A 21574-nucleotide genomic window follows, 5' to 3' on the forward strand; every position below is an offset into this window, starting at 1 on the left:
ATTAGCAACACTACCATTTCAGGCTGTTTAGGATGAAGAAGAAATGATGCCCTAGAGTAGCTAGGACACAAATCTATTGCCTGTTGATTCTGCAGCAAAAGTGACAGATGAACAAAATGTTTGCAGCTGCAGGTTGGAAACAGGTCCTACATAAGTGTGATTTAGTGTCAAGATTCGTCAACAGACTTAGTCAGTTGGGCCAAACCTGGCAATTACAACAACAACAACAAAACCAAAAATTCTTGTTAATTGTAGGGGACATTTTGAAAACAACAGGTATCCATAGTCTTAATATGGCTTAGCTGGCAATACAGATATGTGGGAAAGAGTTCACAGGACTCCAAATAGCTGCAAGCTATTCAACAGCAGGACCTCAACAAAATGTTCAGAGACAGCACAAGATAGGAAGCATAATAGTACAAAGTAAGATATTTTGCTACTAAGCTGTAAGTTGGAGAGTTACTGTTTAATATTTTATATTAGTGTTAATTAATACTATCTAAATACCATTGCTGGACATAAACCATAAAAAATAGGTAGGAAATACTTTTAAACTGTATTCCTAGCTCCAGGAAATCCATACTCCTCATGGCTCCCCACACACAGCCTGAAATTAAATGAAATGTGGAAGAAAAGGTAATTGTTAGAAACTGAATTTAGAAGGCCTGAAAGGAGATGTGGTTGTTTATAGCTAATGGTCCCTGATTAATGCCAGCTGGTGGCTTGCTGCCCTGCTTCAGAGCTGTGCAGGGCAGCGTACCGTGCGCTGCCATGACTCACTGCCCACGGGCAGGGCCAGCCTGCTCCGTGCAGGGGAAGAGCTAGCAAGAGCACCAGGGCTCTGACAAGGCCGACAGGGCTGAGAGTGCCCAGTGGATACAGCTGGAACACAGGGACAAGGTTTTTGTGTGCAGCCACAGGGAGAGAATAGCACAGGAAGTACACTCTGCTCCTTTTGCTGCCTTCCTGGCTTTATTTACTGTGTGTTCTGGTATATGGATTGTTATTTGGCATGTTCTTAGCCTTCCATGCTTGTTGCTTTTGAGATTTTCCATCTTTAGTTACCACTATCCCATACCCATGGGACACTAGGTTGGCACTGGATTCCCCAAAATGTAGAATTTACTGATATACTGATATTGGATATAACACACTCATGTTTATTCATTCATACACTCAACAGCATAATTAATGACACATTTGAACTTGTTTTGTAAATCATCCTATTTAGATATTTTCTAGAAAGTAATTATTAAAATAATTTATCTGAGAATCCAAGAAAAGTTAATTTTTGATTTTCTTAATTGAAAATACTTCATCCTCTCGCATTATCTTCGTAATTAATAAAGACATGTGCCAGTAAAGAAAAAAATCTCTGATTATATTTTAAGCTTCAATTATTCTTTTACCTCAAGTGTAGTAGCAATAATGATGTACATTGCCAACTTACATGAAAACGCTTGTATTCCATTTACACACCTTTATATTCCAAGGAAAGAAGGGTATACTTTCATATTGCTGCTCCTCACAGAAGTGGGGAAACCTGAATATGGTAGTTGAAAGTTCTCTGTTTGGAAGAGATCACTGACTTTGTCTGTATTGTTATTATCATTCTTTTGGCTGTGTCTGTTCTCTGGTGAATCACCATGTCAATAAAGAGGCCAAATAACTTCGCTATCAGGCTTTTAAAAGTCAATAAAAACTCCTAGGAATTGTCATCTTTCTCTGACTACTTTGGAAGGAAAATATCTTCAGTATCACTACATACAACTGCCTTGTGCACCATAGATGACTAATTGAGACAAAACAATGTATTTTTTCCATGAATATGTTTGTTCTAAAATACCAAGGACCACATGCAGAAAATTAATGACATATCTTTTCAGGGAGTCATAGTTTCTGATCATAGTAATGTCTTTTGGTCACCTCCATCTCATTTGCAAGAACCTTCCTTATATTCCCAATGCATTCTGTGACTATGAGAACAGTGGTGAAAAAAAAAAAAAAAAGACAATTATTTGTTTCTCAGTTTCTCAGCTCCAGAGGTTGAAAAACCACTAAAAACTGTCATTATTCATTTTTAGGACAGATAGTACTCTCACACTTTCCAAAACCCTGTTTTACTTTCCAAATCCTGTTACAGACACACCTTGTATGAAAAGATTGGTTTCTTATGTTCCCCCCTTGAACATTGAACAGGTCTGATTATAGCCAATCACGTGAAGTACAAATCATTTGAGGATAATTGTGAACAAAGGCACACTTTTCAGTAGTTCTATACACCAAAGTTTCATAGCTTGCTTTATTTTTCATACTTTGTATAATAGTAGAAATTGAGACTGAATAAAAACAGAAAAGAAAACAAAAATATTTTTAGCATTCCTGAGCAAACTTTGCACGTAGTCATTGAGAAGCATAGTTATTAATTCTTTAAGCATAAGCCAACAAAAGAAGGGACAAAGAACAAGAACAGCTACATGATTCTGCCCCTACAGCACAAGCCAGCAAAGATAATGGGGTATGGCATTCCTCTCATCCCCTGTCTGAGACAGTGAAGGCTTCACTACCTAACAGGAATTATTGGAAGGCAAGTGCTTCCATTGCTTAGGTAATTGCAATGAAGGTATAAGTAAAAGCTCTGAGTTGGTTGTTATATCCAGGCCTTCATGAGTCCTTGACACAGAGAGTGGTATTTTGATATATGAGTGTCACATACAGTAGCTGCTCTGAAACAAATTGTTCCAGAGGTTCATCCATACAGAGGAAACTGAAGAGTGATAATGGGAGTAAAATGAGCCTTGCATATTTGAACAAGGCTTACAACACTTCATATTTACTCTTCACATCTAAGGCAGTGTCGTGCTGGAATAGATTCAGTGTCTGGTTCACTGCTTTTGAGGAATTGTATTTGTAAGAAAATGTCACAATAGCTCTTTGTTTTGTCTACATAACAGAATAGGACTGGAACATGAACAATGAGACAGACTTGGTCAGACTCCTGGGTTCAAAACAATAACTCAGGGTGAAGATCAATTGGTCCCACTTGCTTATAATCCAGAGAATAAATAGGGTGAAAACAGGAAACAATGAAAACTGGAGAGTATACATAACCCAGAGTAAACTCCTCTTCAGAGAAACAATTGTGAAAGGCGTGCTGTTGTGCTGGGCTGGTTAATAACCAATTGCCTTGTCATATGCTCTGGGCACAGGAACTAAGTGAGATCATCATGCTTGGATGCTTCACAAATACTGTGCAGAAATTCTTAATTAACCTGAGAAAATATATATGTCATTTAGGAATGCAGTTAGATACTCTCAAAATAAGCAGTTTCCATATGTTCACCTGTGGCACAAGTTGCTTTAAAAAAATAAAACCAAACATTCCTGCATCACTGATGGAGTTTATTTGTGTCAGTGAAAAATAGCTAAAAAAAAAAATTTGTACTCTTGGAGGAGAAAATTAAGCGTTTGCTGGACACAGATCTAAACATTAGACAAACACTGTCTTTTGACTTTGAATTTCAACCCTTCATGTCAAACCTACAAAACAGACATCCTGTAGACTAACTAAAGCAATTTTTACACTGCCAACTGACATCATACTTTCCCAGCTTCCAGTTTTATTTTTCAGCTCTCTCAGGTTCAACATAAGAACTTCTCTTTCTCCAGTATATCCAAAGAAATTTCTGTAAAACCTATTTCAGGTGCTTCTCTCCACCTCTTTGCAATCCAGCTGGCTAATCTTAAAGAAGCTTCTTAGAGAAGACAGTTTACCTATTTCTACCTCAGAGTTCAAGAGTCTTCCCTCTAGTCCTCCCTTCAGCAAAAATTACTGAAAGTGAAGTCTGTGCCAGCAAGCTTCATTTCACTTTCATGCTTTTCCTTCCTTACTGCCACAGACTTCAAAAGACAAATCCATTAGAGGAGCAACAACTACTAATCCTCAGCTGGTATCCAGGCAAGCATGGTGCTTTGCCTTAGTTCTGTCAGTTGTTCTTAGCCCTTATTCTTCCATTTTTCAGCTGTATCAGAATATCCAGGCGCATGGGCCACCTGTAAGGAATAGGAAACATAAAAATTTACAAACAGGAAGAGTGTCAAGGGAATTATATAGAAATAAATCACCAAAAGTCCATATTCCTGGCAGAAACACATTCCAATTATTTTCAAGATAAGGTTAATAGAGCACATCAAAAGAAGGGTTGTCGAATATACCTTTTGTCTAGCATTTGTGAAAGGTGATATTTGTCTACTTCTCTCTTAATTTCTGACAAACTTATCTATACTCTTATATCCTCACATAGGTGGGAATTTGGGGATCCTTATAGTCACATAGAAGTTGGTGCTGACCTAAGCAGCCTTGATAAGTTGATAAGCAGCCTTGCATTAGGGGATGTGTTGCGAGCCTAACAGCACCACTGGGCAGTCCTTTTCTGGAAAAAAATTATAGCATCTTCTGCTGTCAGCTGTTGGAACTTGGAACAACACCAAAGCACTTACCAGTGATTCATTCAGGTGCCCTTCCAAATTGTACTAAGTCTAAGGTAATTGGCTTCCATAAGTTAAGGACAAAGGAAATACGTGTCTTAATTCAGATTCCATTTGTTTTAAACCAATTTGGTTCAATTTTATCAAAAGGAGTAGCACTAAGTCTATAAATTTCAGTATGGCCTATTGTTTAAAACTGGGTTATAAACTTCCGGTTTTACTTATGATAAAACCTTTATAGCACAATATAATATAAATGTATTCAAATGTCAGTATTATTCATGCTGATGTTTAAGTCACACTGTTTTAAACAATGGTAGGTGTGTTTGCAACTGTGAGGCAAATGGAGAATATTAAAACCACCAAAACCATTGTGAAAAGGTGATGTAATGCAAGGAGCATTTTTGAGACAGGCTATTTATTTATTTATGTACCCCTATATTACTTGTGTTTTGAACAGCACTTAATCTATCCATGGCCCATTTAAGTTCCCCACTCCTAAAATTACCTGAAGTCATCAAAGCATTATGTTTGTAATTTCAACAGGTACAGTATCTTCTACAACATATTACTCCAGTAAGCAAACTTTAGAATGGACAGATACATTGATTGAAAATTTATCTAGTTCCCTGTTTTGTTGCAAATGGTATTCAAACAGAACTCTAAAATTCCCTTAATGCATTTTGAATGCATGCAACTTTACTAATCTTATCTTGGAAATAGGCTTTAAGTACAATTTGTTGAATTTTGAATTACATCAATGATGAGTAAAGCACAGACATGACAACTTGGGCATGAGCTATAAGTTTCACATCAATTTTTATGTGAATTTTTGATGATGTAAAACTTTTGCTAACACCTGGCCCGTGCAAATGAATTTTAGAGATTTTCCTACATCACAGCTTCTCTTGAAGCTCTTTGAGTTTTATAGATTTTTTTTGTGAGTTATGTAAAAGGCTGATTGAAAAGAAAAAAAACCAAAAACCCAAAATGAAAGACTTCTTAACACTGTTGTCTCTTGGGAGATTGTCCTAATTTGTTCAGATAATGCTTTCATTTCTGTTTTACAGAGTAATTCAGTGTAATTAGTGCAAATCTCCAGTTAAGACCTGAAATCCCTACTTGTATAACCAAGCATATCAAATGCTTATCTCTTGAGGAAAAATGCTTTATCACATTCTTCCTTCCTGCTAATACCTCAGAAATGCCCTCACTTTCATTAAATTCAGTAGATTCCTTAGCTTTATAAAACTCACATCAAATTCTAATATTTACTTAGAAGCATTGACATGCTTACTATGGAAGTATTTAGTGTCTTCTAAATATGAAACTATAGTTGGGTTGTATTAGAAAATAATACATGAGGGAAAAACATATTTCTATTATAATTACACTTTTCATTAGTTTTATTCAGATGATTTGAATAATCACCTGAATAAAAGATACTTATCTGAGGGTTATATTTTAATTTATATTAGAAAAAAATCCACTTTTTCTACCAAGAGTGATATTTCTGATTTAAATTGGGCTATCAAAGGTAAAGATTCTCCAATATAATATTATTTTTTAAAAAAAATGCTCTGTGTTTCTCAAAGGCAGCTTTACTTACTAAAAAATAAGAAGGGTTCATTTTATGTGTGGAGATAGAAAATATTTGAAAACATTTATGTGAAACAACAGTAAACAAAAGAGGACTCCTTTATAAAATAGAACCGACTTAAAAAGAAATTACTTAATACTGGAAGTGCAATTTTTGATTTTTCAGTAGGAACTGAAGGTAGCGACTTCCTAAAAGGAAGGAAAGTCTCTGTGTGCTTACTCTCAAAATTTATCCAAAGACAACCTGACTTAAAAGTTTCTTCTTATTTTTTAATTAGAAACCTAAGCTTCACATGCCAAGATCTGCTAGAATTTGAGGTGACAAGGAATTGACCACCTGTGCTGAATCTACTTCTTTGAGGACAGAAAGTGAAAACCTCAGCATCACTCCTTGAAATGTGCCAATATGTAGTGCACTGATCCAGTTCCTGTGATTCATCCTTAACAGCCAAGTTCATTACCCTGCACATTATTGGAACTTGTGTGTCAGTGTCTACTTGTTTATTACTTACTTCTTTAGATTAAAAAAACCTATACCTGGAAAAATAATCCATGATGTAAGTGTGCTTGATGGAAAGTTTGATCTATATTGCATGGACTCTAACTGAGACCACACTTCTTTGATGCCTGTCATACACTCTGGTTTTCGTTATACAACATTTCAAACTTACTACAAAACTAATTTCATCCCTCAGTCTTGCACATCACAGGAGACAACACAATGTAGAAGAAAATATGGTAAAATAAGATTTCTTAAAGCAATAAGAAATCATTCCTCTAGGTATAACTTTTTTTCACACATGTCAAAAATAATGCAATTTAATTTTTTTTTAAAAAAAACTTTAACAGGCCTTCTTTATGACATAAGAATATTGACTACTTTTAGGAGACAGGCAATCAAGAATATAGATGCAATATAGTCAATAACTCACAAGAATACAGAGCTGGGAAATGAAGAATTGCGTAAGATTGTCCTTTCCTTCTCACTACACTGAGGCAAAAGCTAGGCTACCCAGAAAATCCTTAACAGATATTTGTCTATCATATTTCAAAAACAAGAATATACTTCCTCAGATCTGTAAGATACCTCACTCTAGCCTTTCATTAACTAGAATACCAGAAAGGCATCCTTAGCATACCATGTTTTCATAGGATTGGCCTTTTTTTTCTGAATCTTGTTGCTTGAAATTGTTTTCATTCCTCACTCACTTCATAGACCATCCAAATTGTTTTTAGTTTTCATGGGTTTTTTTTTAAAATTCTTAAGTATTCCTTTCCCAAATAATCTTCCTGTTTATTATCCCTTCCTTTAAAGTTTAAAAAAAATTCTAGGTACACTTTACACCAATCTATGTTGGTTTTATTTTTTATTTCTGCCTCAATGGCTGTGTGGATTAAAACATCATGGTGATAAAAGAGAAAAAACTGCCCCAGAAAATAAAGAAAACTGCCCAGAAAATTTTGCCAAAACCAACTATTTTTCAAAAATCTGGTGGTGGGGAAAGAAGTGTTTTGTTTGGTCCTGCACAACATCTAACTGAGCACACTGTTATTGATGGCTTGGAAGGCTATAATTTCATTACCTTAAATAGTCTGGGCTAATAAAAACCCAGTGGTCTATTTTTGTTAAGTTTTAAAAAGGTTATAATGAGACAGTTCTATGTAAAGGTTGAGAATACTTATTCCAGTGGTTCCAAAATCTTTACTGGTTTGGGTGACTCCCAGGTCTCTTTATCCAATCTGACACAATTTTCTCTTTGGGCTTCTCTGCAAGGGAAAAGGCCACAAGAGATATGCATGGACTTGACTTACCCCATTACATCTCCAAAAAAAATAGCAAACACAGACTGATAAAATGTTGCTTTTATAGGACCAGCACTATCATACGATTAAACATTATTGAATTAAGTTCTGAAGTTTTATTCAATAATGTCCAAATCTCACTACATAATTATATAAAAGAAAAGTGCTGATTCCTCAGCTCTGTATATTGAGAGTGACCTAAATTTGATGTTCAATAAGATATTAAAAAACTTTTTAATTGCATGCAGATGGCAAAGATGAATAAAGTCAGCATTTCAAATGAAAAGGTTCTGTCCACTGCCTTGGATAGTATTTTCCAGCTGATGAAGACTTCTATACTGAGACTCATAAATGAACAAATGAATAAATTGACAAAATGGAAAGAATGTATTTAATAAACTGAAATTGTTCTGTAGAACTACATATTTATTACAGAAATAAGGGAATATAAGATTACACCTAACATTCACAAAAGAGACAATCCTTTACTTGATTTGGTCTACATCCAAAACCATAATAAATCCTTTCTCTTTTTTTCTAACTCAATCTTTGTTATTACTACATCTTGGTGAGAGAAGTCCCATATGACAAAATGGGTATTTGTGTTACCTTGACATAAATTGGAAGGACTAAATGACTGGATAATAGACATACAGTTAGCATTGGGGTTAATCTATTTGTGAGGAAAAAAATTTCTTGGTCTTATTTTTAATTTGAATACATTTTTGTGGGTATACTTTCTGATGTGTTCATCTAAATCTACATTTTACTTGCAGCCATAGTCAGTATTAAGTTACATGACATTGGGGGACATTTATTGTATAAAACACATAATAGCTTTTAGGGAATGTTACCACTGTAAGAAAACTGTTTCTTGAACATATGATGTTTCTCAAGTGCTCATTCTTTTGACTGTTAGGATTAACAATAATACTCTTAATTCCTACTGAAGATAAAAGAGTTTTGCTACCTCTTTCTTGGATAAGCTGCTGCATGAATGGCTTTTGTTGTTGTCGTTGTTGTAACAATTTCTTACTCCAAAAGACTCTAAAAATCATGCAATAAAACTGCCTCTTTTTTCTGCTTCCTCACAACAATGCCCTCCTCTAACACCATGCACTCCAGACTATAGGAAGCTAACACAAGAGATGTGTCACCCTAAAGCTCTTTGACTGGCATCTAGCATACATCAGAGTCTTTTTATACCTCTTGCTCTATTCTATTTTCACATTTATTACTAGATTCCATTGAGCAATGAACAGATGTTCTTCCTACTGTTCTGTATGATAGTCTTAAGTCACATTTTTCGAACAGATGTTCTCCTGCATGCACTTCATTTTCTTTAGTTTTTATGAGTTACCATCTGACAGCTAATTCTTGCTTAAATTTAAGGACTACTGTTCACCAGGGAATCCCACCCAGGCCATTGGCCATCATTTCTAGAAATTAGTTAGCTCAGGGTACAACAGCACACCAGAATACATTGATTGATAACAACAACAAGAAAAAGAGTTATCTAAGGGGGATAGCAAGGGAAACCATTGAGTTCAAGCCATAGCAAGTCCACATTCAAAATTAATAGCCTGCAACCAGGCCAATTCACACTGGGAGTCAAATATCACATCAGAGTTCAGAAACAAGAATCAGAGCCAGGGAAGAAGCTGAAGTAGAGCAACAAACAGACAGATGCATAGGGGATAGAAAAGACACATAGGTTAGATTAAAAAATGTCAGCTGGATCTGCATCATGCACATAAGTCGAAATCCCATAAATGCAAACTGGTCATAATAGTCCAAAATATTTCTGGGGGAGTTAGCTCATCCATCAAGTAGTAGTCAAGGACAAAAAGAAGCCAAAGGAAAGCAATTGTTAATGGTCTGGTGGATGTTACCAAAAGCCTACAAATTTCCACTAAAGCATTTAACTTTTTCCCAGGAAAATGCTTAGAACTGGTTCACTTAGGAAGAAACTGCTTTCAAGCTGTTGAAGTTTATGCCCAGTTGGAAATTAAGCACCCCACAGCTACTCACCCAACCCTCCTCTTCCACCACAACCCAGTGGAATGGGGAGGAGAATCAAAGCAAAATTCATGAGCTGAGACAGAAACAGTTTAATAGGGAAAGCAAAATCTGCGCACAATAGCAAAGCAAAACAATGAAGTTTTGAATGAAATGAAACTATGAAACAATTCCTTGCTTCCCATTGGTTCAGCCACCTCCAGGAGAGCAGGACGCCATCATGTGCAGGGGTGACTCAGGAGGACAAACACCACCCCTCCAAATGTCCTCCACCTTTCTCCTTCTTCCCCCCATTTTATGTCCTGACCATGATGTCAGATGGTCTGGAATGTCCCTTTGGTCGTTTGGGGTCCGGTCCTGGCTGTCTCCTCCCAGCCTGCTGTGCATCCCCTGCTGCCAGTGTGGCAGCACAAACAGCAGGAAAGGCCTTGGCTCTGGTAAGCCCTGCTCAGCAATTACAAAACATCTTGCTAGACCTCACATACACAGCTCCAGATGTATGTATCTTACTTGGTGCTAAGAAAGAAAAAAAGAATAAATCAAAACTGGATAAGGAAACTGTATTATGTGTCAAATTAAACACCTAAACACTGAAAAATCCCGAAACTTTTAACAAATAGGGTAGTGTTTGACCAAGTCTAAGACTTTTTCACAAAGTCTCTTGTTTTGTTTTGTTTTATTTGCCTGTTTTGTGCTGTTTTTTGAGGGGGAGGGGGGAACAGAATGAGAGGACACATGTCTGAATTTATATTTTGAAGAATATCAATTCTTCAGGGGATTCATTTGCTCAATAAACCAACTATTGGTTGAGAGAGAAGTAGAGTTTGGACATGGACAATCTAGGATAACGCAATAGTTTTGCAATTTTTCCTTACTCAGGGGTAAGCATACATAAATAAGATATATGAGCTGAAGATCTCCACATGAAAACTATCTGCATTAAAACTGAAGCTAAATTAGAGCCTGCTACTGAGCACAGAGTAAGGCTCCTCAGATTACTAAGTCCATTCGGATTTCTACTTCATTTAGCTGACTCAAAATAGAGGTCAGTATCCCTATAGAATTTTGTGACATTTTCACTTTTTCTGTTTTCATATTTCACGTTTTTTATCATATTTTTATTTAGCTATGATTGCTAATGTAAACCAGCATGACTTGCTGCGTCATCTACCACTAATATGTATTAGCCAGGCTACAAAAGAAGCAGTGTAATTTAAATCCTGCTCCTTCCCTGACTGACAATTCAAGGCCATTCAAATAACACTGACCTATGTTTTCTTTACTGTAATGTCTGCTTTTATGAATTTTCTTCATCTTTTTACTGTAAGAAGCCTTGTGGTCCAGTATGACAGAGACACTACTTACAGTCTTCATTAACTACTACAGTTCTTACCAAAATACATAATCTTACCATATTTTATTGTTCATTTCTCTACACATATTTTTATATGAAAATGAAAGGAGGGAAGTTTTTAGTTTAATGGAAGAAAAAATTGTGTAAAAGCTTGTGATCATATCAAAAAGAACAAGACTTACCGATTTGTTACTATCTCCTGGAAGTAGCAAATGTCTTCTCCTTGTTAGTGTTAGACTGTTGACATTTTTAAATAGCTATATTTTCTGAATACATATTTCTGAAAACAAGACAATCTCTACTTTACATTTTTTCCAATGTCTAAAACAGAAAGGCAGTCCCAACCTCAGACCATCAACCACATCAGTGCAAGTGAAAGATGGAAATAGAAGGTAAATGTGTATTCTCTGTGATTCCTGTTATCAGATTTTTATAGGTATTCAATCAAAGAGAGCTTGAAGGAAGATATCAACAGGTTATTTTCAAGGAAGTCCCAGTCTTACAGGAAATCATGGGCCAAAATATTGTAGAAAAGCAGAGAGTGTTTAAAATGCTGCCAGTGGTCATTGGGAATTGGAAATAGGTGTTGGCCTAACCTCAGCACCCTCAAGACCCACTCACAGCTCCTTTTAAGTACAGACAGAGCACAAACTGCTCGTCCAGAGTCCTGTTCTTCATCCTGGAGCAAAGAGAGCAGGAGGCTGCTCTCCATGACACACAGGGCCTCATCCCTTGATGGCACAGGCACTGGGCAGACCACAGGCAGCCTGAGCACCTGAGAGATGTCTTTGGTACTAATGTAAGCACAGACTACTTCCACAGCAAAATTCAAAGCTGGTTCACAAATATGTTTATTTTTACAAAAAGGTCTGTGAATCTCTCAGAGTAAAACTACCAGGGAGTCAAACACACAGTTTGCCATGGGACTGGGTCCTGAATGGAGGACTGTTTTGCCTCACTTCTTCACTTCACTTATGTCTTCTGGATTCCTGTTGAAGCACTTGGTATTTTCTGCCTCACTTTTTTCTCTGTATTTAATATTTAGCTTTGCACCTTACTTAATAATATCAACTCCTACCATCCAAACTCTTTCTCAGCTTCTTTATGGACAGCTTGATAAATAACTGTTTTCTTAAGAAATGTTATACTGTTGTTTTTTATATTACTGGACACAATAATTCTGAATACAAAAAAAAAAGAAAAAAAGAAAAAAGTATATAAATTTTATTTCTTAAAAAAAGACAAAAAATAGATTCAACAAAAAGATAAATTTATGAAAAAAACCCAAAACCTGAAATGTACCGTTACAATGCTTTGAGTTTTAAAAGCAGCATAAGTAAGATGGAAAAAACCTCTTATTCAACTCAGAGACCTTGTACTCAGAAACACTATAAATAAATAAAATATAAGGAAGGTTTTGACAAAAGAGTAGAGATGAGAAATATCCTCAATTAAAAACACTCCTTCTGAAAAAGATTGAAAACAGAAGAAAGAAAATCTCTGTTCTTCAACTCAGAGCTCAGAGCCAGAGGAAATAACACAAACAGAAAAAAAGCCTTTCACAGTGAAAACACTAGATTTTCCCTAATTTCAAAAAAATGTAAAAATTTTTAATATAAAATTTGTTTCCTAAGGGATAAATAGATGAAGAATATGGGGACCAGACAGCTCCCAAGAATTAAAAAGAGAAAATTCTTTGAAAAACCCCAAGAAAAATAGGACACCTACTTCTGTCAGTCTCAGCTGTAAGATAAAAGAATGTGAATGGTTACAAAGGCTGCCAACGAGTGCTCTCAACAGGCAGCTGCTGTGAGATGATAGAATTAGTTAATAAGATCTCGCAGTGCCAAGAGACCAGGAGGTTCTCGCTGTGGCACCAGTTATTTTTTATCACAGCTCGGTGCCACACTGCTATCAGACAGATGCTTTCAAAAAGACTGCACATGACGCTGGAGCTGAAGTTACCTGACTGTCTGTGGCTCTGAGCTCTGAAATGGGCTGCTCAGTCTGCAGAAGCCAACATATTAACTGAATGGTCTGGCATACATTTCCTGCCAGTGCTGCTCTATTCCGATGGAAGAGCCTACAGGCTCCTATGGAACGCCGTTTATGCCTCTCATTCCCCAGATGACAATATATTACAGGTTTCTTACATACAGCTGTGCAATAAAAAAAATTTCTTTAACCAGCTGAAGCAATCTCATTCATCTTAAGGCATTTTAAAATCAATAGGGTGCTAATTCTCATTCATAATAATTATGTTAACCATTATATGTAGGGAACAGGGTCACACTCCAGTGGAAAAAAGAAATAATCATGGGTCTTCTTCCACTAAGATGACAATTCAAGAGTGAAATAAGGGACAACAGGTAGATGCAGTCTAGTCAGAAAGCACTAGCAGCAAGGAAATTATATATTTCAGTACAACAGATAGCAGACTCAACACATCCCAGCACAGGATGCTTTTCACAAGCACTGCAGCAGACCTGGACCTAACAAAAGATAATGAGGAATCAATACAGATGCTTGCAGGGAATACCTTCCAGGAATGATGAGTTATTTGCAAAAAAGAATGGAGATGACTCTGAAAAAGTAACACCTGGGGAAAAGTAGACTGATATGATGAAAAAGATTATGTGTAGGATGAAGCTTGTCTCAAAAATGTCTGAAGGGGATTAAAAGCATCTTATCTTCTGTGCAGCACAGCAGAGCACAGAATGCTTGCATTTGTCTTCCCCAGAGTAAAGGATCAAGGCAAAAGAAGCTGTGAACTTTGTCAAGTTTTATGTTTTGGCAAAGGGAAAGAAAAGGCGCTATTTCAGATATGGCGAACAAAATCAGAATGACCTAGCTATGTCAGGACGTAGAACCTGCAAAGGGTTTTAAGCCTAAATACCACTCAATATGCAAAGCTGATCAATTGGTGAGAGAGTAATTTTATTGTCTGTCATCATAAAAAATTATAGGGTTAGGTGTTGAAAATATTTAAAGTTTTACTTAAGGTAGCAGCTGGATAATTTTCAATGGGCAACAGACAGAGGAAGAAAATTGTCACCATGTTGCCATTTATCACTATCAGAATCTTGGGCTGGAATGAGGATCAGTGGAGAAATCTGAAGTCATAGAGGATTTAAGTTAATTCTGTGAAAATCCCAAGGAAGCTGAAAAGATAAAAAGTGTTTCCACCTGAAATCCAAACATATTCCTTCTGTCCTGGACACTAGAACACACACTAGAACTGTGGGAAACTTTTTGGAACAGCTCCTAAATAGTGCAGCAGAGACAGCAGAACATGGGAGATTGGTGAGAGGTCTTTTGCCTGTTTGTGGTTCTCTTTGTAACAGAGCTGCCATGCAAATTAAAGTGTATTTTAACTCTGTGAAACTGGAGGAATTAACAGAGGTAATTCCTATTTTAACTGTGTAGCTGTAGTCATGGAGTTCAAATGCTGGCAAGCCACAAATTTGAACCCAGTGACTTGAAGAAAGAGGGAAGTCCAGAATGACTGTCTCCCACTGTTGCAACAATTAGAGGAAGAGAAGGACAAACAAAGAAAACAAAACAAATAAATCACAACAACAATATGCCAGAAAAGACATGTCACAGGCAAATAGACATGGGTAAAATACAGGCTAATTCTCTTGTTTCCATATTGCAAATAATTTTCATGGTTTGATCCTAGGAGGATCATAGATGATGAGCTATTTCTTGTCAGTTTTTAAAAATTTCCCAATTAAATGACATCTATGAAGATAGAAAACAAAGATATTTGTTTGGCTCATTTTAGTTATCATATAATATAAATCTTACATATGACAGCTTTATTAGATTATTTTTCCTCAGCAAAACACCCTATACTAGATGTTGCCAGATTCCCATTATAGTCATTCATTAATAATTCCAAGATATGGGGAACTTCGTAACATTTTTTTTAATTTGAAGAAAAGCAATATTTTTGGTATATTTAGAAGTAACTGAGTTATAAATTTGTATAATCAATAAAAATATATCCAGAGAAAATAAGTTTTGCAAGTAACTTACCCTAAGTATTTAAATTTTTTTAAATTTTTAAAGAATTTTAAATTTTTAAAAATTTAAATTTTAAATAATTTAAATTTTTTTTAAAGTTGAATAAATGGTCAAACATAGCAATTTGAACTGTATAAAGACAAAATTGGTGGCATTTTGAGAACTATTTTAGGCTATGGTGTATGAAAACTTACGTTTTATATTAGAAACTCCTGTGGTGTAGTGGTAAAAGAAAAAAGACACGCAAACAAAGCACAGCTGTTTCACTTTAGAGATACAGCTTTTCTTTCTGTTGCAGCAGTGACGTTTTGGCAGCAGCTGCTATTCTGGGATCCCCCTGGTCTTGCTCTCTCTATTACCTTCAATCTCAGTGGGATTCACTTCTTCTGAGTGCTCTTCTTTAATCTCTTCCTTTGATTTTCTAACTTAATTTCTTGAAAGTTCAGCTATATCCCTGTTTGTGAATTGCTTTCTCTTTTATGCTTTTCTGAGAGTACAAATACACGAACACTCTTGTCAGTGTTTTGGTAACTCTGCTCAAGCAGAGAAGCAACAAAAGAGATTCTTTGCCTCTGGAGTTTAATTCCTAGCTAAAAATTGAACATATTTTTTGTGTCAGGTAACAGATATAAGCAAGCATACTTCAAATTAGCTAACAGAATGGCATTTTCAAGTTATTTCAAATATCCTATATATATATATATATATATAATTCAAATGACAAGCCAACATTTTAAACCACAAGACTATATCTGAGCTTATGACTCACAACAGAAAGCTGAAAGAAGATTCTACTGATGATGATCCAGTTTTGAATCTTTGGCAAACCCTGAGATTCAATGACTTAGAAAGTGCTGAATGAACATAAGTTCCATTTATAGTATTTAGTCAAAGTAACTTTTGTGTCACTGTAACTCTAATTATGAATGAAATATTCATTAGGGTTGGGTCTTAAAAATTCTGTGATCCTAATCCAAATGAAAGTAGATACTACAGTGTGGTTAACACAAAGTTTTGGAGACAATACAACTCTTAGTTTGAATGACAAATTGTCAGCCTAACTAGATGAGCATTGAATTATGTCAAGCATAGCAGTCTTTATGGTGAAACACCTTAAAAGTAAAGGTCATTGTAGAAGCAGAAATCCTTTGCAGATTATGACTGGAAATAAAGTTTTCATGCCTAAATTTTGCATGAAATATTTTGCTTGAAATATTTTTGGTTTTGTTAAGGAAACGTATCTATACTACTGAAAGTTTGAAAAAATAACTTCATGGATGCTAAAGATAATTATGGAAGTTTGAACTCTTAGGAACAGGCACTCTGAAAAACAGAAGAATAACCTTCCAAAAAATGCAAAGGCTAAATAATATCAAAAGGTCTATATTTTTGGCATCTAAAACTGATAGCTGAAATGGTGCATTTATGTACTGTACATCCAAGCCTCAAAAATTAAGGGGGAGATGAACATACTTTTAAAATCCTTCCATCCATTTTCCAACAACAGACTAGATCTCAAATAAGTATTTAATTTGCATTTTAAAAGGCGTCTTGATTGGTTATTAATTAAATATTGGTAGTTCAAAAATATATTGAAATTTAGCAGGAATGCAAGAGATAAGTTAAGAGATAAGCTGCTAAATTATTTATACAAAACTACCACTGAAATTAACATATATTTACACTGTTATTCCATTAATGAACTCTCATTATTGTTCAAAAGGATATTTAGTTTTTAATTGGTAGTAATAAAGCCAGCAGAAGCTTCTTAGTTCTTAATTAATATAAACTCTTCTGCTCTTGGATCCAAATTGCAGTTCATCTCCTACATCAAGGCAGACTGCAGAAAAAGAAGAAAACACTTTGCTTTGGCTCTGTTTCTCTTGCAGTTTGTCATTTCCTTTACGCTGAGGCCCTGCCCACCTTGATGCCTACCCCAGGACCTTAATATGCTTATCTCACTCATACTTTCAACAAACGTCTTAGTCAAAATTATGCACTCATACTTCCTGTGAGGAGTAAGCCATATAAAATTGATGAAGATTTTCCCTGTTATAGTAGCTCCATTTTGGTTTACTCCCTCAAGTTCATGTTAATGTGAGTAATGCAGTCAGAAATTACTCATCCATTACAATAGGATGGAAAAAGGAATCTGAACTAAAGTCCAGTAAATTTACAGGCTATTATACTGCTGCTGTGGACATAAAATCCATGTCTTGGGTTAGACACTGATGCTATAAACACCTACCAGGAGCCAAATTTCTTGGGGAAATCAGTCTTTGAAATTAATGTCTGGAGAACATTTTACTAACATTTACAGGCAGAAAATGAGGGGATATTAAATCCAAACATAAAGTTTTGAAGATACAACTTCTTTAGGGAAAAAAAAAAAAACTCTCTAGTGGAACACACTTAAACCCTTTATTCTATCTCTTCTTTTTGGATGATGAAAAATATAGCAAGTAAAGAGAGAGAGAGTCTATATATTGCTTTACTTATTTTCATAATTTTTTTACACTAAGAACACAGTGACCTACTACAAGTACACAGAAAAAAATACCTTCTTTAATGAAATGAAAGATGAAATTATGAAACAAGCTGCACTACTTTCTTCAGAGGTGCTGTATTTCTAGTGTGGTTACTTGGCCTAAGATGATGGTTTGTGACAGCTGTATGTTAGATTCTTTCAAATGCAATCCAAATAATTTCCTCCAACTGAGCTGCAATGGCTAGTTCCTCATGCCTCCTGTCCTTTCTCATATACTTACAGCCTTGGGGCTGTGGCCATGCCAGAAAAAGATAAATTATCAGGATTATAGTGGAGACAAAAATGATGTCTGGTATATGCTCTGATGGTTTTAGCTGTTGGACAGTAGACTCCAGTGGATCTTTAACTGCAGGACTACTAAATCAGGAAGTTTCTATAGAGCCAGCAAATGAAATGAGGGAAGGAAAAGTCAGAGTAATTAGTAACTTAAGCTTAAGTTTTCAGAAGCTTATCCTATCAAATATACACATACAACCAGCAGATTATCTCTAATCTCTAGTCTCCATTTGAAGTAGCTGAATGAATTAGATTTATATTTAATTGAGTTTTATTTCATGCCTTCTTTTATTAAGATGTTGATACATTTGAAATGAAAATTTATTTTCTTTCCAGCTGTGCAGAACATGTAAAGATAGTGCTCACAAATTCAGTTTATAAACTGATATAAATTTATGAGGCAGCTGATGAAGCCCAGACAGACCAAATGTCTGTCTGTATTAGTGTGGAGGGTGCAAGGGCCAGACCATGCTGACAAACCCTTGTCAGCAAGGGTTTGGACCTTGAGTGCAGAAGGCAGCCCACAGCACAGGTCTCTGCAAACAACTTCATGTTGTTTTGTAGGCTGAGGCCACAAGTGACTCTGGCAAAAGGTCTGGCTTAATTCTTGGGCTTGTCTGATTTAATTGCTGGCAAGACCCACACAGAAACAAACACTGTTCTAGTCCCAAATCACAGAACTTGTCCTTTATCCCAGTTGAAGAAGTAGGGCAAAGGCAAACCTTCCTAGGCATAGGCTCAATTGCAAGAGTTCAGAAACCAAATGAGCCTGAGCTAGAAACTTCACTTAAAACAAGGTAACTATTTATCTTCGAGTTTTATCTCTTTTTAAAGGAAATTCACTATCCTGTCCACATCATGAAAGCAAAGAATGAGAAGAAATATCAGGAGAGTTAAAATAAAAAATATATAACTTAATTAATTCACAGCTGTGCAAAACATGATTAAGTAATTGAAATGATAGAATCAAGGAGAGAGGAGATTATTTTAGGCAGTCAGAAGTGTGTAATTATGAGTAATGGGCTAAATCTGAGCAAAAGAAAAACTTTAAAGATAAAGCCCAGAAACAAATTCTCACTAGTCAGCTCGACACATGCACAAAATAGCTTTTGCTGGTGTAACCACAAATATAAGTTGGGTAAATGTATGCTGGGGCATTCAGATATCATAAGCAAGAGAGAGTTATGCCAGCTCAAGAAAAAACTTGAAGCAGGGTACCTGATGCTCAGGTGAGAGAATGTTCAGATTTCACTTCTGTTCTGTTAATATCTGAGGCATCAACTCTTCAGTTTTCCCATTTTCTGACATTTTTTACAACAGATAATCTATCACGTTGGTGCTGGGGGTTTGAGTTTCTGCTGATGAGAAACTGGAGCATGGCCAAAGAGAGCAGGACTCAGGTGTAAGAGGTATCACTTCCTTCTTTCTCCCAATATTCCACAATTCCAGGGGAGCATTCAGTTACTGAAACTAAATAAATCCAGGGATCAGCCAGATATAGCAATGTTCTCGCTTTAACATTTCTTCTTTGCAGTGTAGCAATTTAAAACTATTCAAGGATTGCAGTGGTCCAGAGGCACCATTCCTTTTCTTTGGCTTTAACAGGTTACATATGTGACTCTTTTGTCCTATCCATGTCACTAACTGGACATTCAGTTCCCATGGCTGCTTCACTCATAGTCCAAGCCTCCATGAAAAACTCTTCCTGTTAAGGAAAGCATACCACAGTTTTTTCACACTATTCTCCAAAAGGCTGGAGGGAACTCATACAGTTAATGAATTTGTAACAGGAGTACTAGCTAAACTCCTTTATAAGGTCTGATACAGAAAGTGCACTCTGAAGGGCTCCTACCAAATCTTCACAAATACCTGATTTATCTGGTTACTTACGAGACAGCAAAGCTTTACAGGGGACAGAAAGCATATAAATGTACAGTGGAAAAGATGCTGTGCTATATTTTGAATGGTCACTGCATTCATAAGTCTCTCTGAATTTCGGACATTTCAAGTGGTTTTAGCATAAGATGCCTTTTAGAACCCACATGTACAAAATGGCAGCAAAACAAAATGTCCAAGGTCTACTCTGGTTGTCCCCCTGCCTTCTCTTCCACACATGTTTAATATCTCTCTTAACCTCTGGACACCTCAGGCCTTAGCTGAAGTAGGGTTTGCCAGAAATTCTTCATTAGATATCCTCACAGTCTTCACAGATTTTTTAATCACTCTCTTTCTTCATTTTTTAAGAAAAAAGCGGCAAAATGGTGCTCTGTGCAAAAGGCTACTTCTCCCCCACACTTCTCCTGTCATCTTCAGAATGCAGTACCTCTTTCAACTGCTAAGAATTTAAAAATATAGTTTGATCTGATTAAAAAATACTCTTATTCTCTGATAACTAGCCAATAGTTGTTGTGAGAACAAATCATGCAGCCACCAAACAAGCACACAGTAATTCATAGTTTCAGTTCTGATTATCAGATGAAGTCATTCAAGCTAGCTATTCAAAAGCTTTCACTAGCAATATTGCGCCGAGGGGACTGCTTAAACTGGGATTTACTGTCCATCTTCTACATTTTGGTAATCACATTTCAGTTTAAACCTTGCCATGACCCCAGATTCAAGGGAATGTAATGGTCTGGACACATGATAATCCTGCTGGGTTATGTAAGGAAATGATTAAGGGTTTCACCATGTCCTGTCAGCTCTGAGCACTAATTCCAAAAGCACATTCCGCTTTCTTTGACAGATTTTAGGAGTGTCCATATCCTAAATGGCAGTTGGTTTTCATAATAATCTGAGCCATTACACTCAATACTTTTATATAACACTGCCAATAGTGGTTGTTTAAATATCATTCTTTTAAGTGTTTTATATTATCAATTTGTGGCTTTATTCACAGCTTTAATGTTTGGAATTTCTGCTCCTCCCCCATTTAGGCAAACATTCGGTGTGACAAGTTCAACTTTCAATATTTAGAAACTCTATTAGATTCTAAATTCAGAAGCTCTCCTTTGTAATATCCAAAGACTTACACAGGTATGAATTTAGAGGTATAATGTCTAAATATTAACTGATATGGCAAACATATATGATTCCAGCACATCTAATCTTTGAATTCCTGTAATAATCAAATCTTAATCTCCTGGAAATAGGTCGCAAAAGCAAACACACTGTTTTAGTTTACAGCCCCTTGAGAGTTTTTGTTCCTCCAGTTATTCTCATTCTTTCAAATGTGCAGAATTTTTCAAATCCCATCTTTAGCTTTCCGCATTTTCACATACTAAACATCTGCATGCAAAAGTGGGAATACCTGCCACTTGGATTTGTTTCCTTTCTGAACTCTCATTTTCATGTTCTTAATTTTCATTTGGTTTTTTGTGATGTTTCTTCCCTTTTTTTAGGTCTGGCATGCATGATCCCTATACTCTACTTGTGAATGCTCACAAGTGAAGTAGCTTTAT

At 36.0% G+C, this 21574-nt stretch overlaps 1 long non-coding RNA gene across 1 annotated transcript in view; it reads right to left on the reverse strand.

Moving 5' to 3' along the window:
• Window positions 1-1420: 1420 nt before the first annotated feature.
• The window catches only part of LOC139588770 (uncharacterized), a 128188-nt gene continuing 108034 nt past the window's right edge, over window positions 1421-21574 (reverse strand). Inside the window, exon 3 of the long non-coding RNA XR_011678807.1 lies at window positions 1421-4053. This is a non-coding gene — a long non-coding RNA (uncharacterized lncRNA). The remainder of the gene's footprint in view (window positions 4054-21574) is intronic.

Source organism: Agelaius tricolor, unplaced genomic scaffold (assembly GCF_023055355.1).
Source record: "Agelaius tricolor isolate 1412-34295 unplaced genomic scaffold, bAgeTri1.0.p SCAF_4, whole genome shotgun sequence".
NCBI lineage: Eukaryota > Metazoa > Chordata > Aves > Passeriformes > Icteridae > Agelaius > Agelaius tricolor.